The sequence below is a fragment of the Saccopteryx leptura genome, chromosome 1 (assembly GCF_036850995.1).
Source record: "Saccopteryx leptura isolate mSacLep1 chromosome 1, mSacLep1_pri_phased_curated, whole genome shotgun sequence".
Lineage (NCBI taxonomy): Eukaryota > Metazoa > Chordata > Mammalia > Chiroptera > Emballonuridae > Saccopteryx > Saccopteryx leptura.
In genome coordinates this window covers 344,723,147-344,737,997 of record NC_089503.1, presented here as the reverse complement: position 1 = coordinate 344,737,997, position 14,851 = coordinate 344,723,147, and positions in this window count along the sequence as shown.

The following is a 14,851-nucleotide window of genomic DNA, read 5'->3' as shown; positions in this document are numbered from 1 at the left end:
TCTCTTACTGGTTTATTATAAGAATACTACCACTATATTCTATAATCTTTATAAACATTTTGCTAGTTTGCTTTCAGTTTGCAATTTGATTTTATGTGCATATAAAATGAAATCATTTTTTATAACCAATTATATAAATTAGACATAAGTACTTCATTCTTCAAATGACTATATTGTTCAAATGCCCTTGTATGTAATAAAATTAGTTAATGTACCAATAACTTTCAAATGTTTCATAGTTTCAAATTTTATATTTACATATTCAACAAAATATTATGTTTATGATGTGAGGTGAGGATTCTTTTTAAAAAATATTCATCTCTTGTCTCTTTAAGAAATTCTGATGATTTTTGGATCGATAATATACTCATGGTATAAAATTCAAAAGGTATAAAATAATATGAGGTAAATGTAGAGACAATTATATTTTATTTATATATATTTCATCTTGAAAATTATTTTTCTGTATTTACTTGAATAAGAATATAGGTTTTTTAAAAAAAAGAATATAGGTTTTGAACAATTATTTAGAAAATCACATATTATCCACCAATACTTTCATATAACAGTTTTCTCATTCATGAGCTTATGATTTTACTCTTAGTCAGTTGGAAGATATTTACAAGTCACTTTTCCCCCCAAGAAGTTAACACAGTGGTGTAGTGGGCTGAATGATGACCTCAAAGATATGTCTATGTCCTAATCCTAGAACCTATGATTATTACTTTACATGGAAAAAGGTGATAAGTTGAGGATTTTGAGAAGAGGAGGTTATCCTGAATTAGCCAGATGAACCCAATGCCACCATATTTATCCTTATAAGAGAGGCAGAAGAATTTTGACATAAACGTGAAGAAGAGAAGATGATGTAAAGAAGAGGCTGACTGGAGTAATAAACCTATAAACCAAGGACTGTTGGCAGCTGTCACAAGCTGCAGAGACAAGGAATGGATTCTTACTTTGAATCCCCGGAGGAGCACAGCCTAGCTGACACCTTAGTTTTATACTTTTGACCCACAAAGCTGTGAGAAATATATTGGTGTTGTTTACAGAACACTGGTGTAATAAATCAGAAAGTCTTGCTCTGTTGGTTAGAGCATCATCCTGATGCACCAAGGTTGCAGGTTCAATTTCCGGTCAGGGCACGTACTGGAATCAAGCAATGAATGCATGAATGGGTGCAACAACAAGTCAATGCTTCTTTCTAAAGTCAATAAATAAAAAATGACTTTCTATGTCTTAACGTAAAATCTACAAATTGACAAGTTACTAAAATTTCGGGATTATATAATATAATATAATTTATTCCTTTTATATTCTTTGGATATTGCTTTATTGAGTATAATTCTTGACCATTGTTCACTTTAAGGGAACATACACTTTTTTTCCCTAATTCTGGGATCTGTTATTCTTTATCCTTTTGTTAGAACTTTTTCAAGGGTGTGCCTCTTTTTGTTGGTAGCTTTCTAGAATGAAGTGAGCTTTCTAAATATACATATAGAGATCTTGGCAGATTGGCTCAGTGGTAGAGTGTCGGCCTGGTGTGTGGATGTCCTGGATTTGATTCCTGGTCAAAGAACACAAGAGAAGTGACCATCTACTTCTCCACCCCTCCCCCTCTCCCTTTTCTCTCTCTATCTCTCTGTTCTTCTCCTACAGCATGTCTCGGTTGGAGCAAGTTGGCTCTGGGCACTTAGAAGGGCTCCACGGCCTTGCTTCAGAAGCCAAAATAGCTCAGTTCCTGAGCAATGGAACAACAACCCCAGATGAGAAGAGCATCATCCCATTGAAGGCTTACTGGGTGGATCCCAGTCAGGGCACATGTGGGAGTCTGTCTCTCTACCTCCCCACTTCTCACTTAAGGGGAAAAAAAAAAATATATATATATATAAAATATAATATAAATATATATAATATAATATTAATATATATATAATATAATATTAATATATATATATGGTTTGTTTTCCTTAGCCCAAAATATGTTCTTCTACTAAGGTTCTGAATTAGTCTGTTATGATGGCTTACAAACAATAGAAATGTGTTTTTCACAGATCTGATGGCTGGACATCTGAGATCAAGGCATCCACAGATTGGTGTCTAGTGAGAAAGGCCAACTTTTTATTCATAGAGAGTCATCTTTTTTTTTTTTTTTTTTTTCAGAGATGGAGAGTGAGTCAGAGAGAGGGATAGACAGGAACAGACAGACAGGAACAGAGAGAGATGAGAAGCATCAATCATCAGTTCTTCACCGCGCGTTGCAACACCCTAGTTGTTCATTGATTGCTTTCTCATATGTGCCCCGACTGCGGGCCTTCAGCAGACCAAGCAACCCCCCGCTGGAGCCAGCGACCTTGGGTCCAGGCCTGTGGGCCCTTCCTCAAACCAGATGAGCCCGCACTGAAGCTGGCGACCTCGGGGTCTTGAACCTGGGTCCTCTGCATCCCAGTCCGACACTCCATCCACTGCGCCACCGCCCGGTCAGGCAACAGTCATCTTTTTGTATAACTTCAGAGAACTCTCTGGAACTCTTTTATAAAAGCACTATACCCATCCATTGATTGTTTTCTCATATGTGCCTTGATTGGGGGGCTACAGTAGAGTGAGTGACCCCTTGCTCAAGCCAGCAACCTTGGGCTCAAGCCAATAATCTTGGGCTTAAAGCCAGTGACATCTGGGCTCAAGCCAGTGACCATGGGGTCATGTCTATAATCCCACGCTCAAGCCAGTGACCCACATTCAAACTGGTGAGCCCGTGCTCATGCCAGTGACCTCGGGGTTTTGAAATGGATCCTCCACGTCCCAGTCCAATGTTCTATCCACTGTGCTACTGCTTGGTCAGGCTAACATTTTTAATATTATGTTTTAAACCATAAGACCCTCATTCTTGAGGCATTTAATTTGATTTACTCCCATTTAGTTAGCATATACAATTCAGTAAAAAGTTTTGTCTTTGCTTTTTAATTTTTTCCCTTTAAATGAGTATTTGAGTTAAATATTTCTGAACTCTAGCATAGCTGAGAATTACCTCTTCATATCAAATTCTTTCATCAAGTCTTCTTTCCCTCCAGTCAAAAGATGTTGCAACTTTGTCTCCTTGCATGTCAAGTTGCAGAGAAAAATGTGATAATCTGATTTTGTTGCTTTTTATTTTTTTCTTTAAGTGAGAGGTAGGGTGGCAGAGAGACAGACTGGGGCATGTGCCCCAACCAGAATCTACCCAACAAGCCCCTACCAAGCATACCCTGCCCGCTGGGCCATAGCTCCATTGCTTGGCAACCTATCTATTTTAGTGCTTGAGGTGAGGTCATGGAGGCATCCTCAACGCCAGGGCCAAATTTGCTCATACCATTTGAGCCATGGCTGCAGGAGTGGAAGAGAGAGAGAGAGAGAGAGATGGGGAAAGCAAATGGTCGCTTCTCCTGTGTGCCCTGAATTTGAGTTGAGCTCAGGACTTCCACACGCCGGGCTGATGCTCTACCACTGAGCAAACCGGCCAGGGCTTTGTTGCTTTGTTTGTTATCTGTTCTTGATGTTTATATTTGCTTGCAAGTAAGCTTGTAAAATTTCTTTTCTTTAATCATTCTAATTCCAAAGTTCTTCCACAATGAGTTTGGCATGAGTGTCTTTTAATTTCATTTACTTGGACCATGATTGGTCATTTATACCTACATATTTGGATCTTTTATTTTGAAAAATTTTCTTCAGTTATGTTCTCTTCATTACTTCCTGTCTGCTCTTTGTTTTGGTTTCTTCTTTTGAAGTATCTCCAAATCTGAGATTAAAATTTCTGTCCTCTGGCCCTGGCCAGTGGCTCAGTGGATAGAGCATCCACTCAGCATATGGGCATCCTGGGTTCGATTCCTGATCACAGTACAAAAGAGAAGTGACCATCTGCTTCTCTCCTCCTCACTCTTCCCCTTCTCTCCCTCTTCCTCTTCTCTCTCTTCCCCTCTCGCAGCCAGTGGATTGATTGGTTCCAGCATCAAGGTTCGACCATGGGCCCAGATGCTGAGGACAGCTTGATGGTCCAAGCACATCAGCCTCAGGCTGATTGCTTTTAGCATCAGCCCTAGAAGGGGGTTGCCAGGTGGATCCTGGTCAGTGTGCATGCATGAGTCTATCTCACTATCTCCACTCCTCTCACCTAAAAAACAACTGCAACAACAACAACAAAACCAAAAGGATAAAACCCAATCCTGTTCTCACTTCTCTGCTCTTCACATATTTATCATATATATGTATTTTTCAGCTCCTTTCCCTTTTCTTCTCTTCTGAGAAGGCTTCATAAGTTTGTTTCCTATCCTACCATTTCAGTTTTGCTCTTCGTTTCCTGGATTTTTATTATTGCTATTATTTCCACATGACTGGTCCTTCCCTATCTCACCTAGTCCTCTAACTTTCTTGATTCTTATTTGTATATTTCTTTCTATCGGTTTTTTATAGTCAGGGTGCTGGAGACTGACTAGCTAGTCACCTAACCTGCTTTGCTATACCCCTGGCATCAGCCCCTCTTGAAGTTAGATATGTTCCTATGCTCAAATTTTGTCAGTGAAATATATGAAGAACTGATCCAAATCAGTTCCAGATCTGGCCCATAAAAGTTCCCACATGCACTTCCTTGCTATTTTCCATTCCATGGCAACCTCAGAAGCCATGTGTTGAAGATGATGGAACCACATGGTAGAAAAATCCTGGTTCCCTGAGTTGCCAATAGTAGAAGAGCCATCTGCTAATCAGGAACCTATGTTTGGACTTCACATTCTTGAGAAATAAACTTTAATTTTCTTGATACACTGAAATGTGGGGTCTTTATTTGCCAAAGCAGTATTATCTTAACAAATATTCATAGCCTGTTTGTTATACTTGTTTTTTTTTGTCTCTCTTTTGTAAGTTACCTCTTTGATATAGTTTTTGAGAATATTCAGCTTTTTCTGATTTTCTCTGAATATTGTCTGAGTCTTTCTATGATGTTGTGTTGTTATATTTATTAGTTCCACGTTAATTTTTGCCTCTACTCATTCTTTAAAACATAATGGTTTTTGCAAAATGTAAATTGTCAAAAGACTGGCTGTGTGATTTTTTTACTTGGCTATTCTAATTCTATATTTGTTCTAATGGAGAAATCTCTTTTTGAATTCTTAACTGTTGGAAAGTTTTCATTATCTGCTCAACATCCATATAGAGCGGCTTTGAGAAATAAAGGTCCAATTCTATAGTAATTCTGTGATGTGGTCCCTTAACACACTGTTGACCACTCACGAGTTAACTCATATTTCACTTGCATTAGCTATTTCAATTTTTGAAATTCAGGGTAATATAGTATTATTGTATTTGTGACTCTTTGCCCTGAGGGTCAAAATTCAAAAAACAGCACACCGTTCTGTATTCTCATGTGGACTCCTTTTCTTCCCACTCCTCCAGATGTGAGACCGCAAAATCGAAGGTACAGTAAACAAAAACAATTATGATGTTGAGCCGTCTAAACTTGGACTATCTTCTAACTGCTCGCAGTTTGAACATACATATCAAGGATATTGTAAAATCTTTCTTCGTCGTGTTCAATCCAACTAGAACATGTAAAGTGTGTGTTTCAAAAGGAAAGTGCAATGAAACCAGATATATTTGCAAAACATGTTGCATACCATTACACATAGGTGATTGCCATACAGTATACCACACCAAAAAATTACTAGAATATATAATATGTATAAAATGTAATAGATAGCAGATATGTACAAAGTTTCATTTAAGTTCATTATGTATAAGTTAAGTATACTGAAGTTTATTTCAATTGTTTCACTTTCATAGCCAGTGACATGAGATAACATCTGCGTAACATTCCTGGTCAACAATGTGTTAATACTATGAACTAAAAAAATGAAGTGAAAGCTAATCTTCCAGCATGCACTGCTGCCAAGGTGTCTGCTCCAATTCCAACATTTTACCTCTGGATAGAAGGAGTCAGTGATCCACTTCCACGCATGTGTCTTTCCTCTTGATGCCTTTCATGTCTACATTGTAACTACAACTGGCTGAGAGTATTGGGTGTGCTTTTGGGATTGGTATTCAGATCATCTCACAAACAACTGGGTTTTCTTTGTTTTTTGTTTTTTTTGTTTGTTTTTTTTTGTATTTTTCTGAAGTGAGAAGCCGGAAGGCAGAGAGATAGACTCCTGCATGCGCCTGGCTGGGTTCTACCAGACATGCCCACTGGGGGTGGGGGGGATACTCTGCCCATCTGGGCTGTTGCTCTGTTGAAACCTGAGCCATTCTAGTGCCTGAGGTGGAGGCCATGGAGCCATTCTCAGCGCCCTGGCCAACTTTGCTCCAATGGAGCCTTGAATGCAAAAGGAGAAGAAAGAGAGCAAGAAAGGAAAGGGGGAAGGGTGGGGAAGCGGATGGGCACTTCTCCTGTGTGCCCTGCCTGGGAATTAAACCCAGGACATCTACATGCTGGGCAACGCTCTACCACTGAGCCAACCGGCCAGGGCAATAACTCTTTTTAGGAGAGGACAGCTCTATAGTTATTTTTTTTTTATAAGAACCTCTGCCCTTTGTTTTCTTAAGGTAAAGATTCCTAGGCACCACTATGGAAGTTTTGAACAATTCTGGAGTTAACCCCAGAATCTGTAGTTTTAAAAACTCCTAAGTGATTTTGATACATAACTAAGAATGTAATCTGAAAAGAAATTGACACTATAGCTGGTAATTAAAAAGTAATTTTTCTTACAACTTATGTTTTCATCATCAGATGATAAAAAAAATGTGGTATTTATATAAAATAAATATTACTCAGCTTTATTAAAGAAAGGGTATTCGGACATACTACAAAATGAATGAAGCTTGAAGACATGCTAAGTAATAAACCAATCAAAAAAGGTCAAAACTGTGTTATTTTACTTATATGAGATACCTAGATTAGTCAAATTCATAGAGACAGAAAGTAGGATGGTGTTCATAATGGGCTGGGAACAGGAAATAATAAGAGTTATTGTTTCATTAACACAGAGTTTTAGTTTTGAAAGACAAAGGTGCTGGAGGTGGATGATGGTGATGGTCACATAATAATGTAAATATACTTAACTTGAAATGTACACTTAATTAACGTGGTAAATTTTGTTATGTAAATTTTACTCATTTAAAAATAAAAATAAATAGGAAATAATAAATTCTCTTCTTATTCTACACTTTAAATATTTACATCATTCGAATCATAGACTTTGAGAATCAGAAAGATGTTAGAGAGGTAAGACCTTAAGAGAGAGACTTACATAGAACCAGCAAGTAAGTAACAAAGATCTGCAAGCCATAAATCTTGGTTGTATTGACCAGAGCACCATATTTTAAGTATTGAGAGCTCTTTTTACTGATAGTTGGTATGGAAGGTTTGTTCTAGAAGTTCCACTGTGACTTCTCCAGTCTCCTTCTTGAGATAGGTGGTATCTTCATTTAGAAGTGATATGAATAACATTATTTCTAGTAAGTCCAATAAAGGTCTTTGGCTACTGGAAGCTATTAGGATTTTCAAGAGCAGGTGTTTTGGGGGTATTTCTTTTTTTCTTTTTTCTTTTGTATTTTTCTGAAGTTGGAAACGGGGAGGCAGTCAGACTCCTCCATGTGCCCAACCGGGATCCATCCGGCATGCCCACCAGGGGGCGATGCTCTGCCCATCTGGGGCATTGCTCTGTTGCAACCAGAGCCATTCTAGCGCCTGAGGCAGAGGCCACAGAGCCATGCTGGGGCCAACTTAGCTCCCATGAAGCCTTGGCTGCGGGAGGGGAAGAGAGAGACAGAGAGGAAGGAGAGGGGGAGGGGTGGAGAAGCAGATGGGCGCTTCTCCTGTGTGCCCTGGTCAGAATCAAACCCGGAACTCCTGCACGCCAGGGGGCATTTCTTACATTGTCAGGAAGACTCAAGAGTTGATGTCCTGGCTGAGTGCCTAACATAGAGAGACATAGGTTCTGGCATGGAGAGTGAAGAGGCATTCAAGGCAAGTTGGTCATTGTCTTCCTGGCTTTGAAGCCTTGGAGTGAGCCTGAATGGGTCTCTCTGTGGGGTAATTAAATTCTACTTATGCAAATAAGTACAATTGTCTTATTGATTGTCTGGGAAAGAGTTTTCCCAGACTAAAGAAGTGGAACAGCTCACTGATCTAGAATTTAATGAATTACAGCTTGGAAGAAGCCAAACAAGGATGAGTTTACATTTATTTGCCACACACAAAACATTCCCCAAACATACAGGGGATCATGACTAAGCCCGGTATAAGGGGTTGTATGTACACCACAGCTTTGGAAAAAGAGACTGCTAAAATTCCTTAGGCCACATTGGAATTCAAGACCAAAATCCTTAATTCCTCCAATGGTTGAGTATAAATTGTGCAACCACTGAGCTGCCAGAGTTTCCTCTGGTTATGACTTGTTACAGATGCAATGGTCACATGTCACTGAGCTTGTAACAACTTGGTCATGTCAACTGAAAAAATATGGATTCAAAGAATTTGCTCTTTACAGCATTTTCAAAATAAACCATTGTGCGGTCAGTGAAGAGATTACATCTGGAGTGTCTGAAAATAAAAGTCATTTCAAAAGCAGTATTAAGTGGAAGGACTTGAAATAGCTTGTCTGGGGATAGGTTATTTCATTCCCAAGAAGGCATCAACAACTTTGGACGTTTAGTTACCACAGCAGCGATGACAATGAAGCCTAGGAAAGCTAACATTTTAACATGATCTTCAGCAAGGGTCTTACAACGTCTTTCACATTCTAGTAAAATTTTTAAATGTCCACAATATTGTGTGTTGTAAGGGGAAAAGGAGACAGTGTTGAGAGTTGAAAATTCTTTCTCTTGATTTGAAATTCAAATGAGAGAAAAGTAGCATCCACGTTGTTTTCAAAGCAAGAGGTTTTCTTTTTATACTTTAAGGCCGAGGGGAATGTCTTCTTCAACTTTGTATCTTAGAAAAACAAAGCTTGCCCTGGCCGGTTGGCTCAGCGGTAGAGCGTCGGCCTAGCGTGCGGAGGACCCGGGTTCGATTCCCGGCCAGGGCACACAGGAGAAGCGCCCATTTGCTTCTCCACCCCTCCGCCGCGCTTTCCTCTCTGTCTCTCTCTTCCCCTCCCGCAGCCAAGGCTCCATTGGAGCAAAGATGGCCCGGGCACTGGGGATGGCTCTGTGGCCTCTGCCTCAGGCGCTAGAGTGGCTCTGATCGCAACATGGCGACGCCCAGGATGGGCAGAGCATCGCCCCCTGGTGGGCAGAGCATCGCCCCTGGTGGGCGTGCCGGGTGGATCCCGGTCGGGCGCATGCGGGAGTCTGTCTGACTGTCTCTCCCCGTTTCCAGCTTCAGAGAAATGAAAAAAAAAAAAAAAACAAAAAAAAAAACAAAGCTTATTTTCCTGTTTCATTTCAGATATTCCTGTCAAAGACTTATTGCAGACATAGGTCTGGTAAGGCTAGTATCGTCTTCAGGGCTATACTTTATCAGAGTAGTATTTTAAATACTTGCCTGGCAAGATAAACAAGCTACCTGCATCTGTTGCAGATTTTCTGGAAAACAAAAAGAAAAGTATTTTTTAGTAACAAGGAGATGTTCAGTAACAAGGAGATGTTCAGTAAGAATGTTGTCTGATGGTGACAGAAGATTTCTCTGTAATTAGTGAAAATGTTTGTATATGAAGATGATTTGGTACTGCATATCCTATAACCTGTCAAATCTATTTTGCCTCCATTATTTAAATATATTTTAAACTTTAAAAAACATAAATCATTTCTAAAAAGTAATTCAGTTTAAATTCATTTCTCTATTGGTTTTCTGTTACTGTCTGGTTTTAACTTTATAACTTGCTTCCTTCTGTTTGAGTATAATTTGCTCTTTTAGCTTATTAAGGGGAAAGCTAAGATCATTGATTTGAGAAGTTCTTTTCTAATCATATAATGCTATAAATTTTCCTCTAAACATTGCTTTAGCTGTCTCCTGTCATTTTTTATGTTGTATTTTAATTTTTATAAGAGTCAAAATGTTTTTAGGTTTTTTTGTATTTTTCTAATTATTTATTCATTTTAGAGGAGAGAGAGAGAGAGAGAGAGAGAGAGAGAGAGAGAGAGAGAAGGGGGGAGGAGCAGGAAGCCTCAACTCCCACATGTGCCTTGACCGGGCAAGCCCAGGGTTTTGAACCAGCAACCTCAGCATTCCAGGTCAACGCTTTATCCACTGTGCCATCACAGGTCAAGATTCAAAATGTTTTTAATTTCCCACGGATGTCTTCTTTGATCCTGGGGTTAAGAGCATGTGTTTAAATTTTCAAAAATTTGGGAGACTTTTCAAATATATTTCTGTTTTTAATTTTTAGTTTAATTATTTTGTGGCCACAGAACGTACAATATAAGAATTCTATTTTTTTTAATTTATTGAGATTATTATGGCCTGTAATATACTTTTTTTGGTAAATGTTTTGTATCATGTTGGTTGTTAGTGTTATTTATGTTTTTTATGTCTTATTGATTTTTCTGTTTAATTGTTCTATGTTGCTGCAAGAAAAATTTTGAAATATTTAACTATAATTTTGAATTGTCTATTTTTCTTTTTTATTTTTATCAGCATTTGATTTATATTTTTAAAAGTTTAAAATATATTTAAAATTATTTGGTTTTCCTGTTGAATTGATCCCATATTGATTATAAAGTGTTCCCTTTTATTGTTAGTAACATTACTTTTTCTGGTCTACTTTATCTGAAATTAATATGGTCATTTCAACTTTATTATGCTTAGTGTTTGTATGGTATATTTTATTTTATTTTTAACTTATTTCAAGTGATCTTTTTTTAGACAGCACAAAATTGAGTGGTTCTTTGAAATTTAGTCTGACAATCTCAGACTTTTAAAATGAGTGTTTAGCCATTTACGTGAGATTTATATCTATGATCTTGATATTTTTCTATTTGTCCCATCTGTTCTTTGAGACATATTCTTATTTTCTGCCTTCATTTAAATTAAGTACTTTTATGGTATCATTTAACTTCTTTATTGGTTTATTGGTTCTACCTCTTTGTTTTGTCTTTCTTAATGGTTGCTTTAAGGTTTATAGTACATATCTTTAACTTATCACAGTCTACTTTCAAATAGTAATGTTACGCCACTTCACAGATAGCATAAAAATCTTACTATAGCTTGCTTCCACTTTTCTCCTCCCAACCTTTTTGCTTTTGCAGTGATCAATTTTATTTTTATATATTCATCCATTTTGCTTCTACAACTTCTAAACCCCAAAGTACATTATTATTATTGCTTTAAAAATTCTTTTTAAACAGATTTATAAATGAGGAAAACAATTTTAAAAAGATTTTACAATTACCCACATATACCATTTTCTGCATTGTTTATTCTCTTCTGTAGAATTTAGTTTTCTTTTTCCTTTTGCCCAGGCACTTCCTTTAATATTTGTTTCTGTGCTTATCTAAGGGCAATGCATTCTCTCTCTTTTCTACTGGTTTGAAAAAAATATTTATTATGCCCTTTTTTTTAAACATTTTTTTTTTTTTTTTTTTTTACAGAGGCAGAGATAGACAGGGACAGACAGACAGGAACAGAGAGAGATGAGAAGCATCAATTATCAGTTTCTCGTTGCGCGTTGCGACTTCTTAGTTGTTCATTGATTGCTTTCTCACATGTGCCTTGACCGTGGGCCTTCAGCAGACCGAGTAACCCCCTGCTGGAGCCAGCTACTTTGGGTCCAAGCTGGTGAGCTCTTTGCTCAAGCCAGATGAGCCCGCGCTCAAGCTGGCGACCTCAGGGTCTCGAACCTGGGTCCTTCCACATCCCAGTCCGATGCTCTATCCACTGCGCCACCACCTGGTCAGGCTGAAACATATTTTTGCCACTGTAGAATTTTCCAGTTTTGCCTGACCAGGCGGTGGCACAGTGGATAGAATGTCAAACTGGGATGTGGAGGATTCAGGTTCGAGACCCCAAGATCACCAGCTTGAGCGTGGGCTCATCTGGTTTGAGCAAAGCTCACCAGCTTGGACCCAAGGTCGCTGGCTCAAGCAAGGGGTTACTCAGTCTGCTGTAGCCCCACAGTCAAGGCACATATGAGAAAGCAATCAATGAACAACTAAGGTGTTGCAATGGAAAACTAATGATTGATGCTTCTCATCTCTCTCCATTCCTGTCTGTCTGTCCCTATCTATCCCTCTCTCTGACTCTCTCTGTCTCTGTAAAAAAAAAATAAAAAAATAAAGAATTTTTTTAGTTCTTCAAAGATGTTATGCCATTTTAGTCTGTCTTTGTATTTCTTGGCAAAAAGTCTGTTGTCATTCATATCTTTGCTCTTGTCCATTTTCTCACTCATGGCTGATTTTACAATTTTTTTCTTTATCACTGGTTTTTAAAATTATGGTATGACAAGCAATTGTGTGGTTTTGTTTTATTTCTTTTGCTTTGGGTTTATTAAACCTTTTGTATATCTGTGTTAATAGGTGTTATCAAGTTTGGAAACATTTTAGCTATTATTTCTCCCTTCCCCCTACGTTACAATATCTGAGATCCCAGCTGCACATGTGCTAGACAGCTTAGTATTATTTCACAGGTTACTAACCCTTTTTTCTTGAGGGGTATCTTTTTTATTCTTTACTTCTCTGTTCTTCATTTTGAATAGTTAATAGTTCTATGTTTTAGATTCACTGATCTTCTGCCTTGTGTAATTTATTGTTAATCAGATCCAATATATTTTTTCAATTTCAAATATTGCTTTTTTCATCTCACAAACTTCCATTTGTGTCTTATGTCTTTATCTTTTATCATTTTAATGTTTTTCTCTACTTCTTGAATAAATGCAACATATTTATAATATTCACAATAACTGATTTAAAGTCTGTGATTTCATCACTTCTGTGGATTGATTTTATTTGATTGTGGAGTAAATATTTTTCTGATTTTTATGGTGATTTTTTTATTGATATTTGATATTGTGATCCTTTTTGTTGTTGGAGTTTTTTAAAAGTGTTGGTTTGTTCTGGCATACATTAAAGTTTTTGAAACAAGTTTGATTCTTCTGAGGCTTTCGTAGGTCCAGAGAAGCCTCTTTTCTCAAGTTAATATAGCCCTATCACTAAGGAAATACCCATCTGAGTACTCAACACATTTTCCTGTGGGTCTCTACTCTGGCTGTTAGGAATTTGAACTATTCTCAGCCCTGTGTGAGCTTTACCATTCATTCAGGTAGGTACTACTTTCCAGTGGTTCTTTCCTTGGCTTTGTAGAGTTTCTCCTTTTGCATTCACAGACGTGTACTCAGCCACAGACTCAAGGGATTTTTCTATAGATTTGGAGCTTCCTGATGTGCATCTCTTTCCTCTCCAGTAATCTTTTCTACAAATTCTAGCTATCTTGGCCTTCTTGAACACTAATCTCAAAGTTGGGAAGACTTCCAGACTCTGTGTGGGTTTCCCATTCTGCACTGCAGCCTGGAAACGTCTAGGCAGCAGGTTGGAGCACTTGTAGAGTTTCCCTCATGTGCTCCCCTTCTCTCAGGGATTACAGTCCTGTGCTGTGTATTATCTAAAATTTCACCATTGCTTCATATGTAGCTCTCTCATAGCTTAGTGACAGGATTCTCCAGCTGGGTACAGTCTGATTCTAGTAAAATTTGTCATGTCATTTCTCATTTTATTTCTTTTTTTTTATATTTAGGAACCAATATAGAGTATTGAGAAAGAATCTGGCCATGCAAACAGACAATTCAGGCTTGGTTTATAGCTCTATTTAAATATGCATTAATTAAACTATTCAATTTATTTAAGATTTTATTCTTTTATTTTTATAATACTTATTGATGTCTACTTTTGCCAGGCACTGTGTTATGTTCCAGATTTAGTTTGTCATTTATAAAATAAGTAGAAATTTTATAGGCACCACCTACCTCATTGTGGTAGATTGCAAAAATGGCCATAAGTTCTTCCACGTTCTCTTCATGATCTTTTAGTGTGAACTTGCAGCCTCTCCTCTCAATAGGTAAACTCTTCTTCTCCTTTGCCCATTATGTCTGAGCTGGCCTTGTGACTTACTTTGGTATATGTACTGTGTTGGCAGTGATGTGCATGAATTCTAAGCCTGAATCCTAAGAGACTTTGCAGATGTCCACTTTATTTCTTGAAATTTTGTGCCTGCCAAGTGAAAAGGCCTAAACTGGCATGCTGAAGAATGAGAGGCTAAGAGGATAGAAACATCAGTTATTCCAGACCTGCTAATCATGGTCATTGTAAAACAGTCAGCCCCAACCTATCCACTAGCCTATTATGTACCAGATACTGTGCATATTCTAGCCTCAGTTTATTGATTTAAGTGAGCTTAGCTAGGATCTATTGAGACTGACTTAGACTCAAGAAATGCATACTGAGTCCATTCTAAATTGTTAACCTGTAGAATTGAGAGTTAAATTAATGTCTGTTGTTTTAAGTCACTATAACACCACACTGTTTTTTGGGTAGTATGTTATGCTAAAAAGCTAACAGATAAACTATATAAGATTTTGGTGGAGGTTTAAAGGTAATATTCATCAAGTTCTTAGCACAGTGCCTGATATGTAGTAGGCACTCAATAAGTGTTTAGAATTGCTATTTTTAACATTATTGTCATTATTTTAACATCATTAGTGTGTCAGATTGGAGGGCAAAATTTATTTGAAACCTCTGAATGCTTTTTTAAGTCTGAATTCTTTGCCTGTGTAGCTTCAACTGTACAGTTGAGATACACACACATACACACATGACATGCATACACATATAACCTCACATCTATACACATATATTAAAAACTCTTAAATAAAAAAACTGAAATGATAATTCAGTA